The sequence below is a fragment of the Xenopus tropicalis genome, chromosome 2 (assembly GCF_000004195.4).
Source record: "Xenopus tropicalis strain Nigerian chromosome 2, UCB_Xtro_10.0, whole genome shotgun sequence".
NCBI lineage: Eukaryota > Metazoa > Chordata > Amphibia > Anura > Pipidae > Xenopus > Xenopus tropicalis.
The window spans coordinates 146,265,872-146,291,400 of record NC_030678.2 but is presented as its reverse complement, the minus strand read 5'-3'; the positions used below and the strand labels follow the sequence as shown (position 1 = coordinate 146,291,400).

Here is a 25,529-nt window from a genome sequence, read left to right as displayed (position 1 = left end):
TAGCAATTAATTACTAGAATAGTAATTAAGCTATTGGAATTTGCAGATGTAAATGTGCCCCAAATTGTCCCATGTTCCATCGCCCCTAAGCTAAAGAGACACTGCAGTAATGTTGTACTAGTATATCAGGAACAACTAATTATTAACTATAACATATATAATTTATTATTCACCAATGGGTGGGTTAGTCATAATCACCTACAAGACTTTCTTGATCTGGCTTTTAAATTTCCATTTTGCTGCTTTGGATTTATTGACATTATACTCTGTTTTAAAAGGCAAATAAAAGGGGGGGAAGAGAACTGAGACATAAAGAAGTAAAAACAAAAATGAGCACACTTATTTTTTCATTTGTTTTTGGACACTCTTCTAATTCCTTCACTACCTTTAATTGTTCTTAAAACCACCTCCATCTAACATTAAAGGTAGTGGCCATATATGCCCAGATTTTATCAGGTGGGTCTATACTGTCTGACTGCCTGGGCAATTATAGCACCTTGGTGGTGTGAGGGAATGGACTTATTTAGGCTGATGGCCTTAGCGATCAGAACAGCAACTATAGAGGAATTATAGAGGTAGTGGTTGCAGTGGAGACCTGGGGGATTATTATTATTTACATTTATTTATAAAGCGCCAACATATTCCGCAGCGCTGTACAATAAGTGGGTTTCATACATTGGACATACAGAGTAACATATAAAGCAATCAATGAAGAAGAAAGTTTGCCAGCGCTTAGTTTGCCTTTAAAAATAATTTTTACAAAAAATGAGGTGTTAGTACCACACTTTGGCCAAAATATGTAAGCTCACGTGCCACGTCAAGGCCCCTCATTATACGTGAGTCCTACACTGTCTAATGACTTTGAGTCTGTGATGCAATTAAAATAAAGTCCCCCAGAAAGCAATGTGACTGAGTATTAAGACCCACTGCACCTACCTTCAGCTCAAAAAGGCTCTAGTGAAAAAGCAGGGAGCTTTTAAGCCCCAGCTCATTAGTACACACATGAAAGTGATTCATTGATTTAAGGCTACATAGCAGCTAGAAGCAAAATTTGGTTACAATTTGTACACAAAACACAGAAAGAAATCGCCAGCGCTCGGTCTAACCCACGCTGTAGTGTTGACCAGCTGCTAGAAACACACTATTGTGCCAGCGCTCGGTCTAACCCACAATCTGGAGTTGGCCAGCTGCTATAAACGATAAAAAACCATTACCTATACACAAAGAAGAAGAAAGTTTGCCAGCGCTTAGTTTGCCTTTAAAAATAATTTTTACAAAAAATGAGGTGTTAGTACCACACTTTGGCCACTTCAGTCACATTGCTTTCTGGGGGACTTTATTTTAATTGCATCACAGACTCAAAGTCATTAGACAGTGTAGGACTCACGTATAATGAGGGGCCTTGACGTGGCACGTGAGCTTACATATTTTGGCCAAAGTGTGGTACTAACACCTCATTTTTTGTAAAAATTATTTTTAAAGGCAAACTAAGCGCTGGCAAACTTTCTTCTTCTTTGTGTATAGGTAATGGTTTTTTATCGTTTCTAGCAGCTGGTCAACTCCAGATTGTGGGTTAGACCAAGCGCTGGCACAATAGTGTGTTTCTAGCAGCTGGTCAACACTACAGCGTGGGTTAGACCGAGCGATGGCGATTTCTTTCTATATAAAGTAATCAATAACCGATACAAGAGGTGAAGAGGGCCCTGCCCAAAAGAGCTTACAACCTACAGTAAAGTAAAGAAGTACCCTCTCCACAGCCTCTCTCTTACCCACTCAGCGTGAGTGGCCAGGAGTGGGGGACATGGGCTGGTGGGTGGAGGGAGGGAGGGAGGGATGGGTATGTGCATGTTAGCCCCTCTGAAGATTGTTTTCTGAGGGGACCCAGGGCATTGTTGTCATGTCACTAGATTGGAATAATGATATCCATCTGGATTCCAAAATCACACAATATCCAGCTTCTTGGCATGTAGGCCAAACTGTAAGGCAAGTCAGTGTATTGCAACCTTAGGATGTTTATCAAAAATGTAAAATATCAAATAAAATAAAGTATATAACCCATTTTAATTGCCTGGTCTGGTGGAGCATGTAGTAAGTATGCCCCTAAATTCTGAGCTCTCATTCTATACCTGTGAAAATGGAATGTTGGACTACTATAATTTCTCTGTGATTTTTCTTCGTATTGTAAGCTTGTGGGATCCTTACTTCCCTTTAAGGCAGTTTAAATAAACACAAGGGTGCATACATAAATCATAAAAATGCATCCTTCCCACTGGGCATGGCCTTCACACATCTATTCTGTCCCCTCACCGATCCTCTTGTGGACTGCCAGTAAGAAAACACATTTGTGTTCACCCCCCTACTCGTAAGAATACTTTGGGGGGAAATTGCTTAGCCTCCTGGTTTTTTGAATTCCTCATCAACCAATCATCTACAAGTTAGAAAACAGATCTGATAGGTTGCTATGGGCAACATCAGAGGCGATGTTTGTCTCCAATGTTAATAAATTCACCTCCAGTCCCTTGATCAAAAGCTCCCTTTGCTCCTTGCAGTGGCAGGTGGCGCCCCAGCCCCTCTCTGAATACCTAGCACAGACAGGTAGCCTTCCTGCTCAGACTGATCTTTCTTACATTCTCGCTACAATGAAATACCTTTCCAAAGGACAGCCTTTCTGTGACATGTCTTCTCCAATATGTGAGCTGGACCAACAGAATGCGTTGTCTGGCCTGCCTGTTCCTTCCAGAACATCCCAGCTTCCAGGACCAGACAGCAAAATCATTTAAACAGAGAACCCTTTCATCATTTAGCAACACCACCTTTAATGTCTACATGTCCCACTTTGGGAACCTAATGGGAAAACACACATTTTGACTTTTTTTTTTTTAATTTGGTCACTTTCAAACCATCTAAAAGTTTTCTCTTTTAGATCCAACATAGCCTGGAATCAAATAAAAAAAAGTAAAATGTTTCCTAATTATGTTTCCTTTTTTTATGTAAATAACTATTCTCTGTATGCTCTGTTTAAATGTAATGGCTCTATAAGGGTTTCTTTTTAGTCAATAAAATAATGTTTACTATTATGCATTTGTTCATAATTACAGGTTGCACATCACTGTCTTTCAACAAGTATCTAACAAAACTGCCACTGGCAGCCAAGCTTCTTCTTTCTAAAGCCGAAAATAAACTTAAAAAGTTGATCCGCAATCCCATTTCTAGACACGCTGTGCCAAAATCAGCAGCACTATGTGATTAACTGATGGACAGAAGGAAATTGAGAGAGAAAAGAAATAGTGTGTGATCCCCTGTGTGCTATGGCTTATTTACCCAGGGACGCAAAGTCTGACCTGACATACTGGGAGGTGTCTCTGCAAAATAGGAGAGATTTTCTCATCAATAATATACTGCATTGTGATGTGACAAGTGAGGTAGAAGTTGCCAATCAATATTAAGCCCTAAAAGAATCTGCATTGGTGGAGAAGGTGAACTAAAGCTGAAACAAAAACAAAACAGGGAGGGGAAGGCTAATGTAGTCTAGCCAGGTTATTAGTTAAGCTCATCACAAATATAGAAACAATGCTAGCACCCATTCATTGAAAGAATATGTTCTCTGCTTGCACTAAGACTTCACGTCAATATACAGCTCTGGGATTTTTTTCAAGTAGAAAAATCACTGTTCGATACCGAAGTCAAATAGTATCTTTTGATTCACAGAATCCAAAGTATAAAGTAGCTGCTTGTACAAAACATATTATATAATATATGTAAAAGAAAGAAAAGCTGTAAATAATCATATTTAAGTCCATCATGTGACCTGCCTAGTTATCAATTTGTTTGATTTAAAATCAATTTTCAGTAGTCCCATTGTCCACCAGACTGTAGAACCAGAACTGTTATCACATGACAAGTGTGCACAAGACTAGAGTATCACGGCCCATTAGAATCACTGGAAAGATCTGGAAAACATGATGTTAAATGGTTATTAAGGACACTGTTTATAATTTTCTGGCAATCTGCTCCTTAACAACTCACACTTTACTTCATCACATCCTCATATACAAGACTTTGCTAGAGCTGCTCCCCTTCTCTGAATTCCCTCCCACATTCCATCAGATATTCTACCAGTAGTTCAACCTGTAAATGATCTATTTAAACCCATTTCTTTAGCAACTGGTAACTGTAGCACTCAATGCCATGTCTCTTACTATCCTGGCTCATAGGGGGGGGCATTTACTAAGCTGTGATTTTTTTGAGTTGGGCTTTTTGATGCCAAAACCCTGAAAAAGTCAAGGATAAAAAGTATGACTTTTTGGGATTTACTATGCAACAAACCTTGACAAGTCCAAACTCAAAAGTATTCCAGCTAAAACCTGTCAAAATCATTTAGAAGTCAATGGCAGATGTCCCTTTTACAACAAGCCGAAAAGTCAAAAAAGTCGCAACTGATTTCTTAGCTCGGATCTTGTGATAAATGACTAATATTTGTGGTAGTTTAACATTTAAGTTTTGATAAATCTGCCCCATAATCTTGCCCATATGCCACTTTGTGTCTCCCCCTTCTCCATTAGATTGTAAAATCTAATCATTTTACCTCTGTATATTTTATGTGTAACCCCCTCTGTGTATTGTACTGCAGGATATGGTGCTACTTATAATAATAATAATACATTGACTACACTAATTGACTAGTTGCACATCCAAGACTACTTCCATCTAGAAGGACTGGTTTGGTTGATAGTTTACCTACGGCAGGTTTTTGTATGAAAAGACAGCTAATGTACTGCCAACATCAGAATAAATATTAGGACTTATTTACAAATGCAAAGTGCTCTTTGGCCTGGTTATGGTAACTTTTAAAGTATCCGGAATATTAAGTTTATTTACTATAACATTACCTGTTTCTAATGGTATATCCATATGTTTCCCCTTTTACACCTGATTCCAGTACCCCCAACCTCTGCCATTCCTGCCTGATGTCTTGTTTCTCACCCAAAAGTCCCTACCAGTGGACCCCAAATCATCAGAGCTGTCAGAGCTTTACACAAAGCCATGAGGGTTGTTCCTGGAATAATCAGTAGTGTGGTCAAATAATTTTCAAATTAGTGTTAATGGCCCAGATTCAATTTAATATTAAAAGCTTATCTCCTCATTCTATTCCAGAGTTTCCCATAGAACCAGATGCAATTCAATGAGAAAACTTGTCCCACTGTTTACACGAAAACTCTATCAAAGTCTATGGAACAGAATCAGAAGAAAAGTTTCTTCTCATCAAATTGAAATTCATCCAAAAGTTTTCATATGATAAACCAAACAATGACATTTTCTCATGGGATTGAATATGGCCTATAGTCTCCAAATTATTTTCCTGCAGATCTCTGCTTCATTAAGTTCTGATAACATGGGAACAATTGGTCAAAATGCATGAAAGGAACTTACTATGTCATTAAACTTTACTGGTAGATTATTACCCTCTGTAAGGATCAGAATTCACCTTTGAGTTCCTTGAGTTGTAATCTGCTGTTGCTATGTATTTGTTGAATGCATTTGTGGATTATAATATTGCCATAAATTATTTGAGGAGATATATTACCTGCTATGTATATAAGGCTTTTATTGGGCACAAAATATAATTGGATACAAATATGTGACAGAAACAGAGGTCAAAGTAATGTAAGAGAAGCATGTCAGACTGGATCTACAGCATTGTGCTTCTTCAGATATGATTTAAGCTATGGTTCTATAGGCACCTAGATGTGCCCTAAATAGCTTGCATTCTGTGCTTTGCAAAGATTAGCAAAGTGGATTTCATGTCATTCCTGGATAAGTAAATGGGTAAATATGCAGACAGGAAATCCAGGAAAAAATACATTTGGGTATGGTCCTTTTGAACACACAGGCAGCCTACTGTATGTATATCTCTCATGGCAAATACTATTAGAACAGTGCATTGGAATAAATGTCCCATAAATATTATATTATTGATATTTCTGAGATAAAGACCACTGCTTTGTTGCATACAGTTCTCATGGATCCTGGAAAAGTGAAAACAGCAGTGTGCATGTATGACTTTCTTTTATTTCGTATTATATATCTGTCCTCTTGTCCTGCCCTATAGCTTATTTTTATCATTTTAATGAAAAAGGTTAATTATGGGCATATAACATTTTTAGATTATTTTTACCATATGCTCAAGGGAAAATGAACTATTAATAAATTCCAATCCAGCAATTCTCATTTGCCTTTTTATCATAAAAAAATGTGTAAATTACTTGGCTTTTATAAACAAACTAAACTCCTTCAGACAGGGGTGCTCCTTTGCGACAAAACTGTGATAATACCAAATCCGAAAATATTCCGTCCAAAATTTGTCAAGTTCATGTAGAAGTCAATGGCAGATGTCCCTTCCCTTTTGCTTCAAATTGTTAGAGGTGTTCATATTTCTGACACTGTTTTCATGACTTTTTCCCATACGTGCTTTTTAATTTTAGATTTTTTGATACATTTCAGACATTCATGGAAATTAATTAATTTGAATTTTTTTTAAAACAAATTAGAACAATTAGAGTTTTGCTAAATTTGCCTCCACAAGATAAGGTCTTCCCTCAATTCCAAGCTTTCTAGATACCGGGATCCCATACAAAATTTTTAGGCAAAATAATCATATGTATTAACTTACCGTATACTATGTTATAAGAAAGTCAGTTTATTGTGTGAGCTGGAAATAACATGCAGGTGTCAGAAATAGTTAGTGTTTATTGTACCTGTGTCACTGTGTGTAGTGAGGTACAGACTGAGCAGAGCATTACCCTGCAGAACTACCATTCATCCCCAAGGCAGACAGCTGTGGGAGGATATGAGTAGCCATAGGTGTTCCCTTGTCCCTTTGTCACTTTTAGGTCTAAATGATCATTTGAAGTGCCATAAAGCATTTATTCCCTCACGTCTCCTGTTCCATCCTGCAATTTAAAGCACAGACATAATGGGCCGTAACACCCCTCTTTCTTTAAAGTGGCATGCCGTGCCTAGTCTGAACTCGCTGTGCCGGACAGCTGTGTCAGGTCATTGGAAACATCACAAACACCACAAATGCAAAGTGAGTTTATTATGCCTGTTATAAAAATTGCAGTGGGCAAACAAAAAGACCCTTGCTGTTAAAAGAAGCATTTTTTTTGTAGTTTCTAGTGAACAATATTTACTTGTGTCTCCATACGTTCCTGGCCGACTCCTTCGTTCCTTGCAGAGCAATCGTTTGGTTGCGCTCCCCACTACTACTGCTATTGCCCGCCTTAAACCTTTCTGCCTTGCTGCCCCTTACATTTGGAATGCCCTCCCTGATCTCCTCCGGAGAGAATCCTCCCTCAGTCTTTTTAAAACTAAACACTCACCCAGCACCTGATCTGGGAACCAGCACTTATATTGTAATGTCACCCACTGTGACCTATAGCACTTATACTGCATTTGCCTATTTGTGTCTGTAAGTTACCCTCCCATATAGATTGTAAGCTCTATGGGGCAGGGACCTCCATCCTCTTGTGGAGGACTCTTAACTTATTGCAACTGTAATTATCTTGTATGTATCTGTATTTATTGTTGTACTTTGTATTTATCTATTATTATCTTAATATCCCGTTTGTATTAATGTATTCTACTGTACAGTGCTGTGTACATAAGTAGCGCTTTATAAATAAAGATATACATACATACATACATGTTTACTATGAGAAAAGAGAAGGAATAGAAATGAATCATCTATTTAGACTTAAACTCAAACACACACTTTATAGGGGGCCACATAAGAAGCTAATGTTGCACTTATCATCACCATTCATTTAAAGTACTTTACTGTGTTGAAACAAGTTCCTTGCTCCTAGTTGTACCAAGTGTTATTGTGTCCACCTTGCCTGTTTTGCTGCACCATAGACAGGTTAGCATTGACACGGGCTGGGGAATCCAGGAGCTACTGCCATCCTTAACATGGTGGTAATTACAGTTTCCCAAAGTGAGATGTAGCAATTGGTGCAGCAGATTTGTGCTAAAGGAAACACGCACAAACATCATATAAAGTGTCGCAATCCCAAATCTGAAAATATTAGCAGCAACTTGCATCAGATTTTGTACAAAACACACTTGTGATTGCATTGATATTGACACATTGGGCACAACTGAAGTGGGCACGACTCCCAGTGTGCAGCATTTACTCTGTAATTGTACATTGGCAATTTTGTCCAAAACTGCAGCTTGCACACTGCACTAGTCGTAAAGGGTAATGGTAGTAATAGGTATCATTATGTCATAACATTATAATTATAAGCATAAGATTGTGAATACGCTTTGAGCACTCCATGGTACACAGGGTGGTTTGACCATTGCTGTATTAAGGCCACAAACAGTCTCAGTGCTAATTTAGTATTCCATCAGATTTTAATAAATTGGCCCCTGAGCTTTTTATGAGCATACCAAAGAAGAAAATATATAAGGATGTATTGTTAACATAGTCAAGTAGCATGACAAATTGGTTCATGGACATATGTTGCTGACAAACAACAAAGATAAAATGGCCTATCTGTCTCCAGGTTGTAGTGACAAGTCCATACCATAAGGAAAACTGCTGGGAAGGTCTGGCATCTTTTAAACAGATTCTCACAATGAACAGGACTGTTTTAAAAAATAAGCAAAAGGGGCATTTGATCAGATCCCACCAAAACAGGCAGTTCAACAGCCTTTTCATTGGCAATAACTTTTAAATGAACAGGAAAATATTTTTTTTTCAGTTTTAATTTTTTTGATTTTTAATTTTTTTTTGGAAGGTGTTTTATCAGCTAGGCTGGTAAAATATTAGCCAGGTGGCAAACATATACACAAACTAGATCTAGTACATACCAGCAAGAAGAAAAACTAAAGGTGGCCATACTCAGGTAGCTTTAAACTGCTAATTTGGCCCCTTCAGTACAAGTCAGCAGCTTATCTGCCCGTGTACATGGTCCTACAATGGGGCTACCCAATCGATATCTGGCTGATTTGATCAAGTCCTGTTGGAACAAGGACCCCGTTGGCTCATCACTGTGGTCATAGCCCCAATGACCTGTATCACTGTTGTTGTGATCCAACTGTTTGTCCCTAGCAGCCCAATATTGCGAACCTCAAGGTGGGCATGTTGGAGAAAGATCCACTTGTTTGGCGATCTTATAATGTTTGGCCTGCTTAAAGGGGTGGTTTATCTTTCAATTCATTTTTAGTATGGTATAGAATGGCCTATTCTTAGCAACTTTTTAATTGGTCTTCTTTTTTATTTTTTGTATTTTTTGAAGTATGTGCCATGCTTTTCTGACTCTTTCCAGCTTTTAAATGGGAGTCACGGACACCAGCAGCCAAAAACTACTGCTCTGTGAGGCAACAGTTTATTGTTATTGTTACTTACTAATCTTTATATCCGGGCCCTCTCCAGTTAATATTCTAGTTTCTCATTCATACCACTGCCTGATTACTAGGGTAAATTGGATTCTAGCAACCAGGCAACTGGTAAAATTCCAAACTGGAGAGCAGCTGAACAAAAAGATAAATAACACAAAACCCACAAATAAAAAATCAAAATGAATTGTAAATTGTCTCAGAATATCACTCTGTACAACATACTAGAAAGTGTGAATAACCCCTTTTAAATAACTCACACCCGCAGAAAATCTTCTAAAAGCATGCAATCTATGTAGGAAGAACAATACGCAGTAAACAGAAGTGCCATCATTTATACACAACACTCTGCAAAGGAGGTCTATTTACAGGATATTATTGTGGAATTTCAAAACTTAAAATGCTCCCTGGCCCAACTGGACAGAGCAACCCCATGACCCACTCTGATGATCTACGTTTGAGTGCCACCAACATGCCATCAGGCATCTCACAACCTGCGTGCCACTCCACCTGGTCACACAGCTGTCTTTCCTGGCCATACAAACAGAGTCTGTGCCTCTAAACCTGTCAAAAAGGAAATATAAACCGCTGCTAGTTGTTCTGAGTGATAAAAAATGAGGCCATCAATCCTTCTCTAACATCCATGTCCTTTTTAATGCTGCCGTTTGGTTTAAATGTGTCATTTATTGGAACACCTGTCTAATTTAGAGACGATTACAGCCATTGTTTGTCAAAAAGTAACTAATATTATCATCAGTTCATTCTCTCTGAGCATTATTTATACTCAGGCATTTTCTCTTTCAAGGAAAGATTAAAAAAGTGTGTAAGTATGCAGGCATAAAAATGCTCTTTAAGTTGCCGTTAGCACCTTCACTTTAAGCATCTCCAACCAAAGTGTGTTCCCTTATAGCAGGGATTCTGAACAATGCATGCAGTGCATATTTGTGCCATTTAATAAAGGCATTTGCACTTCACTATTTTTGTGCTTGGCTGGTGCATCTGACCTGCCTCCTTTCTCAACTTGTGCTTAAATAAACCTACTGACACAGGGGAACTTTGGAGCTACTTCCGTCATAAAGGTGGTAGTAGATCTAGGTTCCCACAGCCAGCTGTGTGTTGTCAATAAAAGATAATTTGCAGACATCATTTGGTCACGAGCACCAGAAATGCTACAATAAAGACACAAAAAATGTGCGTTTTTTAAAACATAATCTGCGGTTGCGCCAGAAAGAAGTAAAATAACCCTGCTCTTCAGGTAAAAAATATGGTGAATTGATCCGAAATTGCACACTGCATTTGTGTAAGCAAATTAATCTTTATGAAAGCAACTGTACGATTTGTTTAATTGTTTATTATGATCCACAGTGATTATGTAACAAATGTTTATCTGGCAGCCATTGTTATATTTGTAGCTCTAAATACAGCTGCATGGTCCTTTCCCCAAAGTATGCTACAAGAGCTTATCTCCCTGCAGCACTGCATAATGTTGCCCGGTTTATATCAGCATAAATCTGTGCCATGGACCCATCAATATGTAGCTAACTATATTTATAAAGCCAAATTGTGCCCTTTGGAACATATTCACAAAACACTTGTGCCCATATAACTTTAGTACAGACTCTGCCTTGCACTTTTTGGCTGCCTACAATGGTCTCTTCTGCACCTTGTGCCCATTGGAGTGCCTTAGCTTGCACCTCTGAATTACACCCAACCTAGGGGGTGTCCAAAGGGATGCCCACGTATCAACCCCCCTGACTGCCGCTCATGACTACAACTATGATGAATTCTAGACCTGCATCTATGGGTGCTAAGCCCAGGAAATGGTGCAAAGTGCAAACCATTTCATAACTGATGCCTCTCAAATTCTATTGACCTATTAAATTTAGGGTTAAGAATTGTAAAAAAAAAAGCTAGGAAAAATGATTTCTCTGTATGAGCATTCCACCATTTTGCATTTAGAGCGTTATTCAGCAGAGAACCTTTTTGGTATTTTATAGTACTTCATGTTGGGTTCAATTTTATGTAAAACTCAGCCCCACCACTAGAGGTGATATTAACACCATCTGTTGCTTGACAGCTGCATCAGTTGACAGTGACTGTTTTGTTTCTGTTTCCCTAGTACTAAAAGAGGTGTTGCATGCAATCATTATTACTTGGAGATAATAATTGACAGGATAAGTTACTGCTGTATTATTAATATAATGTTAGCAATGAATGGCTCATTGAAAAAACTAGAAAGTATCCCTAAAGGCATGTTGCATAATAACCAATAAAGTACACAATATGTATAGTAAAATATGAACACTTTAAAGGGACACTATAACTTTTTAATTAGTTGTTGTAATGAAATGTATATTAATACACTAAGGGACAAAATCGAATTGTGATTAAAAGGCTGTATTTTTGTTGTTTGAAGGGGGTGGGCCACTACTGTCTGCAAACATTTTCAAGGTGTAGCCATTTCTTTATTACGGCTGAGACAGCTAAACATGGCTTAGATGCACTGCTTGCAAAATGCCAAAACCAAGAAGCGATTCAAGACTATGTTGACTTACCTGTGCCATAATCTAATACAAAATAAGCACACTTTGTTAGAATATACCTGTACCTGTCTTATTACACACATTACACACACAGCCCCAAATGTGATTTTTAAACAATAAAACAATGATACAATTTCTGCTTGAAATGTTAAAATACTGTAATAAAAATAATAGTTGTTCACCTTAAATTCATAAACTAATTAAACAGTGCTTCAGCAATGTAAATATAAACAGCTGGCACACAGATATGCTGCAAAACCGAGACAAAGACCTGTTTTCACTCTGTTGAACACAGCATTTAGGGGGGGGGATTTATCATGTGCCAACAAATTAAATGGGCCCCAATGGGGAAAAAAGCCACTACCTCTGATCTCACCCTGGTCACTCCTCAGTCTGCCCACGATCCACCCAAACCCCACCCACTCCCTACAAGCCCTGCCCATTATGTTACCTGCAAATCATGTTTTCCCATCTTGCGAACCCCTCTGCCATGGGGTCCCTCACTACAGTCCCCTGATGACAGCCCTCCCTCCCTGATGGAAGCTCTGTGTAATACTTTGAGGTTTATTTACTACCCACACTGGAACTTTAAGGGGCAAAGAACTTTCCATTTCTCCATTTCTAGAAGCACAGCAGGGCTGACCGAACCAAGGCACAGCCTCACCCATTGCATCCCTGGGGAGCAAGTTTAAGAGATAGAGGTTATAAGTAGGGAGCGGGTTAGACCAGCATGCACAAGATGAGAAAACTCTGAGCAGCCACCACTCTCTCAGCTAGCTGCCACCGTGAGTTACAGGAGGGCCTATGGGGTAGACGGATAGAGGAGGTACGTGCCCATTGTCCCCCACAATACCATTTCTTAATGCCTGCCATTAGTGATGAATTAATCTGTACCATTATGTCGCAAAATTCACAAAACATCAAGAGAATTTGCGAAACGGCGAAAAATTCACAAAACACATTTGTCACGCAACTTTTTTGTCGTCCACGTCTTATTTTTTACGCGACTGTTCCCATTTTGACATGACTGCACCAAATTTGACAGGACCGTGATTTTTTTTGTTGTGCTCCGAATTTTTACACTGTGAATTTACGTTGAAGTTTCCCTAAACAATTCGCCAATGGTGAAATGCAGACATTCGCTGCAAATCCATGCTGTCGTAAAAATTCGCTCATCACTTGTTTAATTGTTTTGAGCTCCCTAGTACCTTGTGGCTACTTACATACCTGAGCTTGCATGTGTGAATTCCAGGGGGCACCCACAATCAGCCCTTCCACTGCCCCCTCTAGATGTTGGCTATGCTGCATTCAGATAAAGCACTTTAGGATCCAGCTGTAGCACTGCAAAGAGCAGAACCCCAGAGTTAAAGTAGGCAAAGAGCAAAAGAAACATTTTTTGCATTTTGCATATTTCCCATCTTTTATGAATGAGGTTGTGAGTGTATATTACTAATTGCCACTGACAGCATTAATTCCAACCAAGAGTTCATTTATAACAAGTCAACAAGTGCAAAAATTGTGAACCTTTACCTGAAATGAAGTGTCCAAATCTGCACTTAGCTGTGGTGTTGATGCAACAGTTGATGTGTTTTTGATGATGCAAGTCATACACCTGACCTGTTTCACTGTTCTTCATCCAGCCATAGAGGTAAACAAGCTTGTAAAAACCACCTAGGTTTTGAAAGTTGCCACAATCCATTAGCATAAATGCCCTTTTGTAATCCCAAAAGACTAATTATGAGTAGGTGTCATGTGAGGATATATGGAACAAGAACCATAAGAAAAACTGCCTAGTAGTTTAATTATGATATTGTTTGTGATTTTTCTTGTAAAGAGGCTAAAAGTGTTGTGCTCTTTTTTTATAACATTTCAGGTTTAGATATCACATATTAATATCCTTTAATGCATTACAATGCAACTGTTCCCACTACTTCAACTAAAGCTGGCCATACATATTAAAGGAACAGTAACACCAAAAAATGAAAGTGTATAAAAAGTAGTGCTGGGCGGTTGGGGGGGGTGGTTGGGGTGGTCACCTAATCATGCATGGGGAAAAAAAAATACCGTCAAATACCGTGATACCGATATAATAAAAAAAATACCGTGATATAAATTTTTGGTCATACCGCCCAGCACTAATAAAAAGTAATAACAATATAATGTACTGTTGCCCTGCATTGCTACAACTGATGTGTTTGCCTCAGAAAGACTACTATAGTTTATATAAGTATGCTACTGTGTAGCCATGGGGGCAGCCATTCAAAGGAGAAAAGGCACAGGTTACTTAGCAGATAACAGATAAACCCCCATTATATGGGGCTTATCTACTAGTTATCTGCTATGTAACCTGTGCCTTTTCTCCTTTTTTCCACCCTGAATGGCTGCCCCCATGGCTACACAGCAGATTATTTATATAGTAGCTTTTCTGTAGCAAAAACACCAGTTTTTTGCAGAGCAACAGCACATTATATTTTAATTACTTTAAAACACTTGAATTTTTTGATGTTACTGTTCCTTTAAGATCTACTCCTTTGGTGAGACAATGATTTGACACAGACCTATACAATGCGCTGATGTGGTCCTCGACTGTTGAGATTCTTGAACCTGCTGAATAGATATCTGCCCGATTTTTGAAAGAAGGTGTGTTTGAAAGAAGTCCGGAGCTGGATCGTTTAACCCCAGCATACTAAACAAGCTTAGTAGATTGTTTGATGTCTGGCCTGGTGCTGAGGCATTGGCAAATTGATAATGTTGTGCCTTTGTTCGAAAAGGATATTTACCTCTGGAACTCTATCCCTGAATCCCTCCGTAGGGAACACTCACCCACTTTCTTTAAGAAAAAGCTCAGCTGTTACCTTCTGGAGCACTAAAACATTATTTTGCCCAGTCCTGCGCTTAAGGGCAAATGCCCATACCTGGTGCACTCTTACCTTCCAGTTTGTGCCTGTATGTTACCCAACCACTCAGATTGTAAGCTCTACGGGGCAGGGACCTCCTTCCTACTGTGTCTCATACCACATGGCACTTATTCCCTGTGTATTTATATATATTTATTTTATTTATTTATTATAACACTTGTCCTCCCTGTGTGTAATTCTGTATATTGTAAGATTGTACAGCGCTGCGTACCCTTGTGGCGCTTTATAAATAAAGTTATACATACATACATACATACATATCGCTCTCAGTCTGAAAACTACTGTATAAACCTGTTATCAGTTTTAGGAAAGCTTTTGGAAGAGGTAATAAGGGATATATTATTAGAATACATTTCAAAACACTATGCTGTGAGCTTGTACCAGCATGGTTTTATATGCAATAGATCTTGCCAAACAATTTTAACTGCCTTCTATGAGGAGGTGAGCAGAAAACTGGACCTGGGGTGGCAGTGGATATGGTCTACTTAGACTTTGCTAAAGCACGTGTACAGATAAAATTAAGGAATGTAGGCCTGGAACATACTAATACTGGCTAAATACTGGCTGAATGATAGATTACAAAAAGTGTTGGGAAATGGAGCATTTCTAATTGGACCACTGTTGTTAGTGGAGTTCCATACGTATCTGTCCTTTGCCTTTTGCTTTTTAATTTGTTTATTAATTACCTTAAGGGTACTATTAGAAGTATGGTCTCTATTTTCACTGATAATACTAAATTATGCATGATGTTGCCATTAAATTTCAAACTAGCAAATGAGGTTTAATGTTGATTAATGCAAGCTTTTGCACTTTGGTAGAAATAACAAAAATGTGAGTTGTACACGAAATAGTAGTGTGTTGGGGTATCCTTAATTGACAAATTGTGTAACTCTAGGCAGTCAAAAAATGTAGTGGACGCATAAAAAAAGTGCATTTTGCATTTCGCAAATTTTTCGAAAAAACGTGACAGATTCACTCATCACTACTGTTTACATAGCAAATAATTTACTTTATCATTTAAAATTTTATTCTTGAACCAACAAATGTATTTTATTTGTAATACTGGTGTGTAGGCGCCATCTCAGTGCATTGTGCCTGAGTCTGAGCTTTCAGAAGGAGCCGGCGCTACACATTAGAACTGCTTTCAGGTAACCTATTGTTTCTCCTACTCCCATGTAACTGGAGGAGTCCCAAACCAGACTTGGATTTCTTACTATTGAGTACTGTTCTGATATCTACAGGGAGGTATGGCACCCTAGGAAATGAAGAATATGGCTAGCCCCATGTGAAATTTCAAAATTAAATATAAAAAAATCTGTTTGTGTATTTGAAAAATGCATTTCAATGCAGGATTCTGCTGGAGAAGCTCTATTAATTGAAACCATTTGCTACTAAAAATCAAAATCATTTTAAAGGGTGTAGGTTATGCCTTTCTCCTTTTAGATTGTAAGCTCTATTGAGCAGGGCCCTCATTACTTCTTGTGTCAGTTATAACATGTATTCAATCTGTTTGTTCTATGTATATACTTATTTACTGTACAGCACTGCCGAATATGTTGCGCTTCATAAATAAGCGTTAATAATAATAATGCCCCATGGATTTCTTATGTTTAGGCTGTAAATGCAAGTACTGCGGACATGTTTCACACACACCTCATTGACCAAAAAGTCAGTGCAGATTTTTTTGGAATGATACATGTTCCCCATGTTTATGGCAAAAAAGTTAGGATGACATTCCCATTATAATGCAGACATGACGTTTAGTATTAAGCAGGGTTTTCTAAACACTGTGTCTAATTATATAGTCCGACTCTCCTCCTTTAATGATTTATGCTCTTTTAATGAATGATCATAACCTTGTAAAAGCCATAACTCTGACATCAGATGATGGCACTCCCCTGAAAGTCATAAAAGGGTCTGACCTGCTGCATTCATGGCAGGGGTTGGGCCATGATACCTCTTTTCAAAAGTACACATAATTATTATTTCATGTTGGGGGAAGAAATTCAAATGTTATAAGATATCAGAATTGGCTATCAAACACTCACGCAAGCGTAGAACTTTAGGGCTCCAGGGCCAAGGTGCAAACTGAACAAAAAAAAACCCCACAGACACAAAGCGCAACTTTCTATAACAATACATCTTACTCCCCCTTCATTAAAATCTTCCCAATAAAAACATGATATATAATTATTTTATCTTGACTCTGTTCTCTCGTACCTCTGCTTGAACTTGTCCCATAGCCTATGCTTGAAGATACCACACAGTAAAGCTAAATAAAAGAACTTGCTTGAAGTGTTTCAATAAGGCAAGCTCAGTTGACCTTTGCTGTATTCCAGAGGATGGGCTCACAGTACCCCATTCAGTGTCAATGTTCCAGTGTTGGTGCAATGAAAAGTACCTGTGCTGAACATACTTTTTGCCAATTAGGGCAAATTTGACAAAGAAACTAAAGCCACATTTTACTTCCAGATCCCAGATCTTATAAGCTTGTAATGATGAGACAAATATTAAACATTATATAAATATTAATATTTTCTACAAAACTTTACTTGAGTGCAATCTTTATAACAAAGTTTTAAGGCCATTATATAGTCAGTGTTTTGTGATGACTGGTACTAAAAATAAATACATTTATATAATATATTTTCATTTTACATTGAGCACTTGAGACTAGAAAGTTCAAGGCTGATTATTAAATTCTGATTATACAGGTTTCTGGGCAGCCATATGATAATTTGAATTAACTACTAATTAGCCTTGTATTTTGACTTTTAGATTATGTATATGCTGTAGATTGTAAATTGGTCACTAAGCTCAGGTAAAAGACAGCAGCACCTAGACACGTGTAGGGAATTAGCAGAAAAGAAGACGGGGGGCTTCTGGGGGCATCTTTGGGGGGACAGATCTTTCTTCCTAAATGGCTGTAATTGTCTTTAGCTGGTACAGCATCTCAAACATAATTTCTATCCTACTTCTTTGTAAAGTGTTAGTTTAATATTAGTTAAATATTTATATATGCTATATATTATGCTATATACTATATTAAATGAAGAATAAAGTTTACAACATTTAAAGTGACAGTATCTCTTTAAAAAGGGCATATTATTTTCTATAAATGTATCAGGAGTCTACACAACAAGCTGTACGGAAGGTTGGTCATAAATACATTTTTCCATCAGCCCATGAGCATTCGATGAGATCTGAAGAAAGGAGGCGTTTTTACTGGAACAGCAATGAAGTTGTTGAACTTTCTAACTCAAGATGATTTATTGGCAGACATTATTATTGGCAGTGCATTTTTAACGAACTAGAAAATATGCATGTGGACCAAGGATATTTTAGTACATATAATACAATGTTGATACACAAAATGGTTTTGTTGCCAAATTTAAACCATGGAGATTTCCCCCTGAAAGGCACACTGGAGACAGATAGTAGTTATACACTTGTTGTATTTATAGCATCCCTATTCAAGGATAAGTATGATATGGTATTTGACATTACACGGTATGTAGTAATAATAATAATAATATCTACATTCATAGCTGCACTGTTAATTTGTAATCTAGAGTATTGTGCTTTCTATCAATATCTTCTTTTCCTACTGTGCTATCAAATAGGGTGCCCAGATCATGCATAATGTTGTGTTTTCCTCTAATTTTGCAATTCCCTTTCAAGATTAAGAAGATACACAAAACTAGAATAAAGCATATATTTATCTCTTTGACATTTATGCAGTTTAGGAATATTGATATTTAGGCATGTCTGTACTGCAGAAGCTTAGAGAATGAGGAGATTTTATGTTTTCAAAAATTCTGTTAGTCAAGATGTGGATTATAGTACAGGCTGGGGAATTATATAAAATAGGCCTCCCTATGGGACCATCTACCTTTACCCACTTTAATGATTTATGACTACAGTGAGGGGGTCATTTATTAGCATTTGAATTTAAGTTTTTACCACAATTCAAGATTTTTTTTGTGGAAAAAAATCACAAATTTGAATTCTAGTTTACAAATCTTGAATATTCAGGTATCTAGTGCAAAATATCAAAAGCTCAAGTATAAAAATTCAGCATTTAAAAACTGTTGAGTTCATTTAGAAATTCATGGGAGTTGTATTAGAACAATTCAAGCTAATTTTTGTGCATAATTCAAAATTTGTCATTGATAATGATTACTCTGTAGAAGTACATTAGAGGGGATTATAGGCAGATGTTATGTTTTCCCATAAAAGTGATCAGCGCACCAGAGGCCCCCCTTTAGATTAGAGGAACAGAGCTTCCATTTGAAGCAGCGTAGGGGGTTTTTCACGGTGAGGGCGGTGAGGTTGGGGAATGCCCTTCCTAGTAATGTTGTAATGGAAGATCCTGTTAATGCCTTTAAGAGGGGCCTGGATGAATTCTTGAACAGGCATAGTATCCAAGGCTATTGTGATACTAATATCTACAGTTAGTATTAGTGGTTGTATATATAGTTTATGTATGTGAGTGTATAGATTGGTAGGTGTGGGTTAGGTGTGCTGGGTTTACTTGGAAGGGTTGAACTTTATGGACCCTTGATGGTCTTTTTTTTATGTTCTTTTTTCAACCCTGTGTAACTATGTAGCTATATAATGATGGGTTTTGCAATTTGGGTTTTTTTTAAGAAATAAGTACAAATTTTAGATTTTTTAGTTTTTATGAATCAGCAAAAAATTGGTAAATTAGATTTTTGATAAATCTGCCTCTAAATGTATATAACAATTGCAAAGTATTTATACAATATGCCAGTAGCAATTCATTTGTTAGAGCTAATCATCAAATCTGTGATGTAGCAACATACAAACCTAGGTGGATTTAGAAAGCCTGGAAGACATACTAAAACAAGTATGTATGGAGGAATATTACATGAAAATGTATAATACAGTATCCCTTTTGTGTAAACAGAATGTTACTAATGTGTCACGTATCTGAAATATACAGGGAGGCCTATTTATCAAAGTTCAAATTTGTTTCTAACTTGAATAAACTGTAAAAAACTTACTAAACTTGAATGTTTGTTTATTTATTAAAAAACTTATATATAAAATAATATAATTATATATATATATATATATATATATATATATAAAACATGATTGAATTACTGTGAAAAAACACTGGAATGCAGAGAATTTGCATTCTATTTATCATTTTTAATGGGTTTACAAACAACATTTTTTGAAAGATTTGAAAAAATCAAATGGAAAAAATGCTTAAAGTGGTGGTTCACCTCTAAGTTTTTAGTAGAGCATTCTATAAAGGTATAGAATGCCCAATTCCTTATAAGTTTGCAAATGGTTTTCATTGTTTATTTTTTATAGGTTTTGAATTATTTGCCTTCCTCTTCTGCCTCTTTCCAGCTTTCAAATGGGCATCACTGACCCCGGCAGCCAAAAACTATTGCTCTGTGCGGCTACAATTTTATTGTTATTGTTGCTTTTTATAACTTATCTTTCTATGCCGGTGCTCTACTATTCATATTCCCATCACTCGTTTAAACCACTGCCTGGTTGCTAGGGTAAAGACCCTAGCAACCAGACAGCTGCTAAAATACCAAACTGGAGAGGTGCTGACATAACTGAGAACCCTTAAAAAAATGAAGACCAATTGCATACATCATATCAAAAGTTAATTTAAAGGTGAACAACCCCTTTAACTCTTACTTGGGCTTTCCAATTGGCTTTTATGTGAACTCACAAGCTTTTAGATACATTTGAGTTTTTGAGTTATTTGTTCTTAATAAATATCGAACATTTAAGTTTTGAAACCCAACTTTGATAAATCATCCTGGAGGCGAACACAAGGTCTCACAATGCTTAGGAGTAGTGATAAGCAAATGTTTTTGCCAGGCATGGATTCGTAGCAAATTTCCACATCGGTAAATTCCTTTGCGAAACTTCCGTGAAAATTTGTGTGAAAAAATTCATTACGTGTTGAAAAAAATCGTGGTGGCATTAAAAAAGTTGCATGCTTCAAACGTGTTTTGTGAATTTTTTGCCGTTTCACAAACTTTTCTGTGGTTTCACAAATTTTTTGCCAAAGCAAAATGGAACAGATTCACTCATCACTACCTAGGAGTATTGTTTTGCTTGTGTACATGTTGGCTGTATGATCCAGTATTGGTAATGTGATATGAAGGGATTTTTTTAATTGCTCCTGCAACGTTTAATGAGAATATCATTTTTTTTACCACAAGGATTTAAGAGCCTATTAAGTTCTTGCTTTTATATTTTTTGCTTTATTATAAAAGAACAATACCATTTGTAATGTAGTCAAAAGCTGAACCAGTGTCTTAATTCTGTTTATATTATTAATACATCAATATAATAATGATTTTTATTTATTCTGAATTGTATTTTTTGTTTGATTCTTTGGTTAATGATTTCTGATAGTGGCAGTAATGTGTGGTCAATACTTTGTTGTATGAATTGGAACGCGGTTATTATTAAAGGGGACCGTGCACCCTAAGAAATAATTAGAAATTATTTTCTATTGTGTTTGTTAAGAAAAATTAACTTCACTTAAACTTCAAGTAATAGAACACTTGTTTCCTTCAGTCCTGGCATTACACAATCACAGCAATTGGCAGGTGCCATTTATTTAAGTCAAGTTTTGTATCACCCCAAAGTCTTGTGTATGTGCCAGAATGGGGGACCAGATGCCCAGGCCCATGCACTGGCTACCCAATTAGATGGTTAGGAGGGAGGGGGAAAGTGTGAGCTGAATTAAAAGTTAAAGTACTTGTCTGCAGGCAATATATGATTGACAGCTGGGATTTTTAAATGCCTTTATAATGGGTTTGGGTGTGTTAATATAAAAATGAATGTGTGTTTCTTATTTAATTTCAAAAGGACTTTTATTATACAGATTTGTATGCCTGGGTGACAGGTCCACTTTAAATGTTGTGCATACTGTGAATAGATCCACAGAAAATGGAGCAGTTTCTCCATACATGAAGTTGCACATAGAGGTGTGTTACATTACAGAGCCATTAGAAACCAGACTGAGATCCAAAAACCAGACATCACATTTAAAAAACCGGGCTGTCTAGTCTAAAACCAGACAGGCACAACCCTAACTTTATCAACTATAGTAATAATAATTTTATAACCAAACTGTTCTTTTTGATCAAGGGAAAGAAGGTTCAAGACTCAGGCAATTAAATGTAGAACCTTCTAGTTAACAAAGAAAATAGGCAACTAATTAAACAGCAAAGACATAGTAATTTTTTTTACAACATATAGTACTTTTCTTTGCAGTGTAACAAATTGTGCAAATACAAATTGCATGGAGAAACGCTGAAACGTTATTACAGGAAATTAGCAAAATGATTCAGCAATTTTTGTAGTTCTAAAATTTCCATATTTTGTTCCAGGAGAAAAACAGCCCAAGAAACACAGCAACTGATCGTACTGCTGAAGAGGCGGATTGGAAACACATGGTTAGCTAAAATGAGAGTGACAAAATGTCCCTTAAATAATTTTGGGGAGCCTAAGGGATTCTGTGAATTAATGGTATGTGCTGAACTGGACCATCTCCATTGCTTTCCAGGAAGACCATTCCACTTTTGCTCAACAACCTTCTTGAGTTACTCTAATGACATCATGTGAAATACATCTCTCCATATGTGCAGCAGCAGCAAGCATTACTGACAATCATGTTATTGTAGTATGGGTTGGTTTTGCACCATGTCTCATCAGTGACAGAAATCACTACAGTCTCAGCATATGAAGCTCCCTCCCTTTGCTAGGCACCCACTAATCAATAAAAAAATGATTGTTTAATCAAAGGACAACTGACACACAAACACAATTTTAGGGTTCTATGTGCATTATAAATCCTGTTCTGTATTCCTGGTACCTGTCTTCGCTTGCATTTGAATCCTGGCCTGATGCATGGGGAAAGGCTATTGGGTTTATTTAACTAAAACTTGCCAACATATTTCTGTTTGTGTAGGATCCTGCATCAAGCAGCAGGAGTAGCTTATTGACTGACACCCCCAGTATTACCCAATCCTACATTCCCCTCTTGTTCTTTATAGGTTTCCGAGGTTCCTGAGTAGTGATGAGTGAATATCTCCTGTTTTGAAAAAAATTCTGAAACTGTGGGAAAATTCATGAATTGTCGAAAAGCATGGAAATCAATTGGCATTTGTCTGCAGCGGCTGTTTTTGTGCATTGCACATTGGAGTCTATGGGTGTTTTGTTGCAAAATTTTGTGAAAATATTTTGCAACAAAACTGTGGAATTGTGCCACAAATCCATATCTGGTGAAAAATTATGCTCATTACTATTCCTGATTGAACTATTTGCTTTGTATACCTTGTTTTTCAATCCTGTTCCTTGTTATGGCCCCCCTCCTTGTCCTGAGACATTGTGGAATTGTGCCACAAATCCATATCTGGTGAAAAATTATACTCATTACTATTCCTGATTGCACTATTTGCTTTGTATACCTTTTTTTTCAATCCTGTTCCTTGTTATGGTCCCCTTCCTTGTCCTGAGACATTGTGCTACCCAAATATATAATACAGAGGTTCTAGCTTTTCATAACACGGTAACCCCAAGCATTTCATGACATCCTGTAGCACCATCATTTCAAGTGCCAGTGGCTCCAGAAATTTGTGATACACTGCACCTAGCATTAAATGATAAAGTTGCCTCCACAATCTATGAAACAGTGGCCCCAACATTTCATGAGGCAGCAGCCACTAGGGTTGCTGCCTTGCCTCAATCTTTGTGATGTCAGGGGCGGAGCTTTGGTGGGCCACATATAAGGGGAAATCGTGATCAGGGCAAGCTAGATAGAGAGCTGGGTGAGAGGATATTAGGCAGGTCGGGTGGATCAGAGGTGGGCATGGGCAAAGGACAAGTTATTGCAAATTTACTGGCAGCTACATTTCAGGTAGATTTGTAATTTTGGCTCTGGCCCTTGCAGGCCAGGGCGGTGAAATACCAGCCAGGTGGCAACCCTAGTGGCCACAGTATTTCATGCAACAGTGCCCAAAGCATTTAATGACACAGTGCCCCCCCCCCAACATATATCCACATATCTATAATTATATACCGGATCTGCATTAACAATGTAATCACATATTGATTTATCTTTTTAATAAATGCAGATTAGAGTATTTTAACCTCTTCACACAGAGATTGATCATCTTTAACCAATCACAAATTCTCAAGAACCCAATTACCTGCTGTTGAAACAAGAGAGAATTCTTCTATGAATGACAACACAATTTTTTAACCTTAACAACTTTATTATACATTTTTGACAGTGCTTTCTTTAACACATGGTCTAAGGAAGACCTTTCTTTTTAAGTCATTGATGCAAGGGTGTTATCTATCCCTATAATATTATATACTATAATATTAACATCCAAATATAAAGATTCGTGATATTCCATATTAAATTCATACCTAGGGGCTAAAAGATTTTTTTTCAAGTTCCTCTTAAGTGCCCCACGACACCATTAAATGTAATCAATGTACTGAATCTCAGGAGGTATACATACCGTGTTCTGCCAAACGTCCTAGTCAGCATATGATGATGAGGCGAGGCTACCCATTAAGGTCTTGTCTATCTGTAGGGAGAGAGTATGTTCAAAATGTAATAAATTCCCTTGTAACACAAAATTTTATAAATTAAGCAAAAATTCAGCCAGGGAATTTACCTAAATAGAATTAAGTCAAAAAATGTCTAACAGGCCAATTTAGCAGAAATATATGTGTATAATGAAGTGCTATTAGCGGTCACTAAATACAACGTTGGCACCTAAAGCGGGAGTTGTCTCAGCAAATCTAGAAGAACAAAACTTGGAACAACCAGTTTTTGCAAAAAAATAATCAAAATATTTTGTCACAGGCTGGGTAACTGACTGAATTGTAGACACTAAGGAGAGGATGTACCACATACTTATGATATTAGGAAGACCATACTGTAAATTACTGCCTTTCTGGGGGTTTTCACTAATGTATTACACAGTGGCCTCAGCATTTCATGACATTGTGATGTTAGCATTTTATGACACAGTGGTTCTGGCAATATATGAAACAGTTACCCCTTTGCATTTCATAACAGAGAGACTCCAGCAAATTTTGACAATGACCCTAGCCTTTCACGAGACTATGGTCCAAGTAATATGTCAAACAGTGTGTCCTTTGCAATTTATGCCAGAGGGAACCCAGTATATATGACACAGTGGCCCCAGAAATAATGGTACTTTCAGCCCAAAAAATCATGATATTATACTGTAGGTACAGTGGCCCATAAAATGTATAACACACCATTGGCCCAGCACATCATAACAGCATTTTAAGCAATTTGTGACAATGCGGCCCCAACATTCAAGACATAGTGGACACAGCTTTTTTATGGCACAGTGAATCCAGCATTTCATACCATAGGATTGCACCAGCAATATATTACACAGTGGCCCCAACAATTTATGATACAGTGGCCCCAGCATTTGATGACACATGAATTTCATGGACAGTGAAACCAGCATTTCATGGCAGAGTGTGCCTCTAGCTATATGACACAGTCCCTAAAATTATTAGGGCTGAGTAGCCTCAGCTTTCATGATACTATTCAATATATGGTGCTATTTCTCACTTTCTGACTCCAGCAAATGGAAAA

At 37.4% G+C, this 25,529-nt stretch overlaps 1 protein-coding gene across 2 annotated transcripts in view; it reads right to left on the bottom strand.

Annotated features, from left to right (window-relative positions):
- calcoco1 (calcium binding and coiled-coil domain 1) overlaps positions 1-24,486 on the bottom strand; it is a 299,644-nt gene extending 275,158 nt beyond the window's left edge. For both annotated transcript variants that reach the window (XM_031897196.1, XM_031897195.1), the window contains exons 1-2: positions 24,406-24,486; positions 13,173-13,286 (exon numbers count right to left, since the gene is read on the bottom strand). The gene's annotated coding sequence lies outside the window, so the exon portion shown is untranslated. The remainder of the gene's footprint in view (positions 1-13,172; positions 13,287-24,405) is intronic.
- Positions 24,487-25,529: the final 1,043 nt, after the last annotated feature.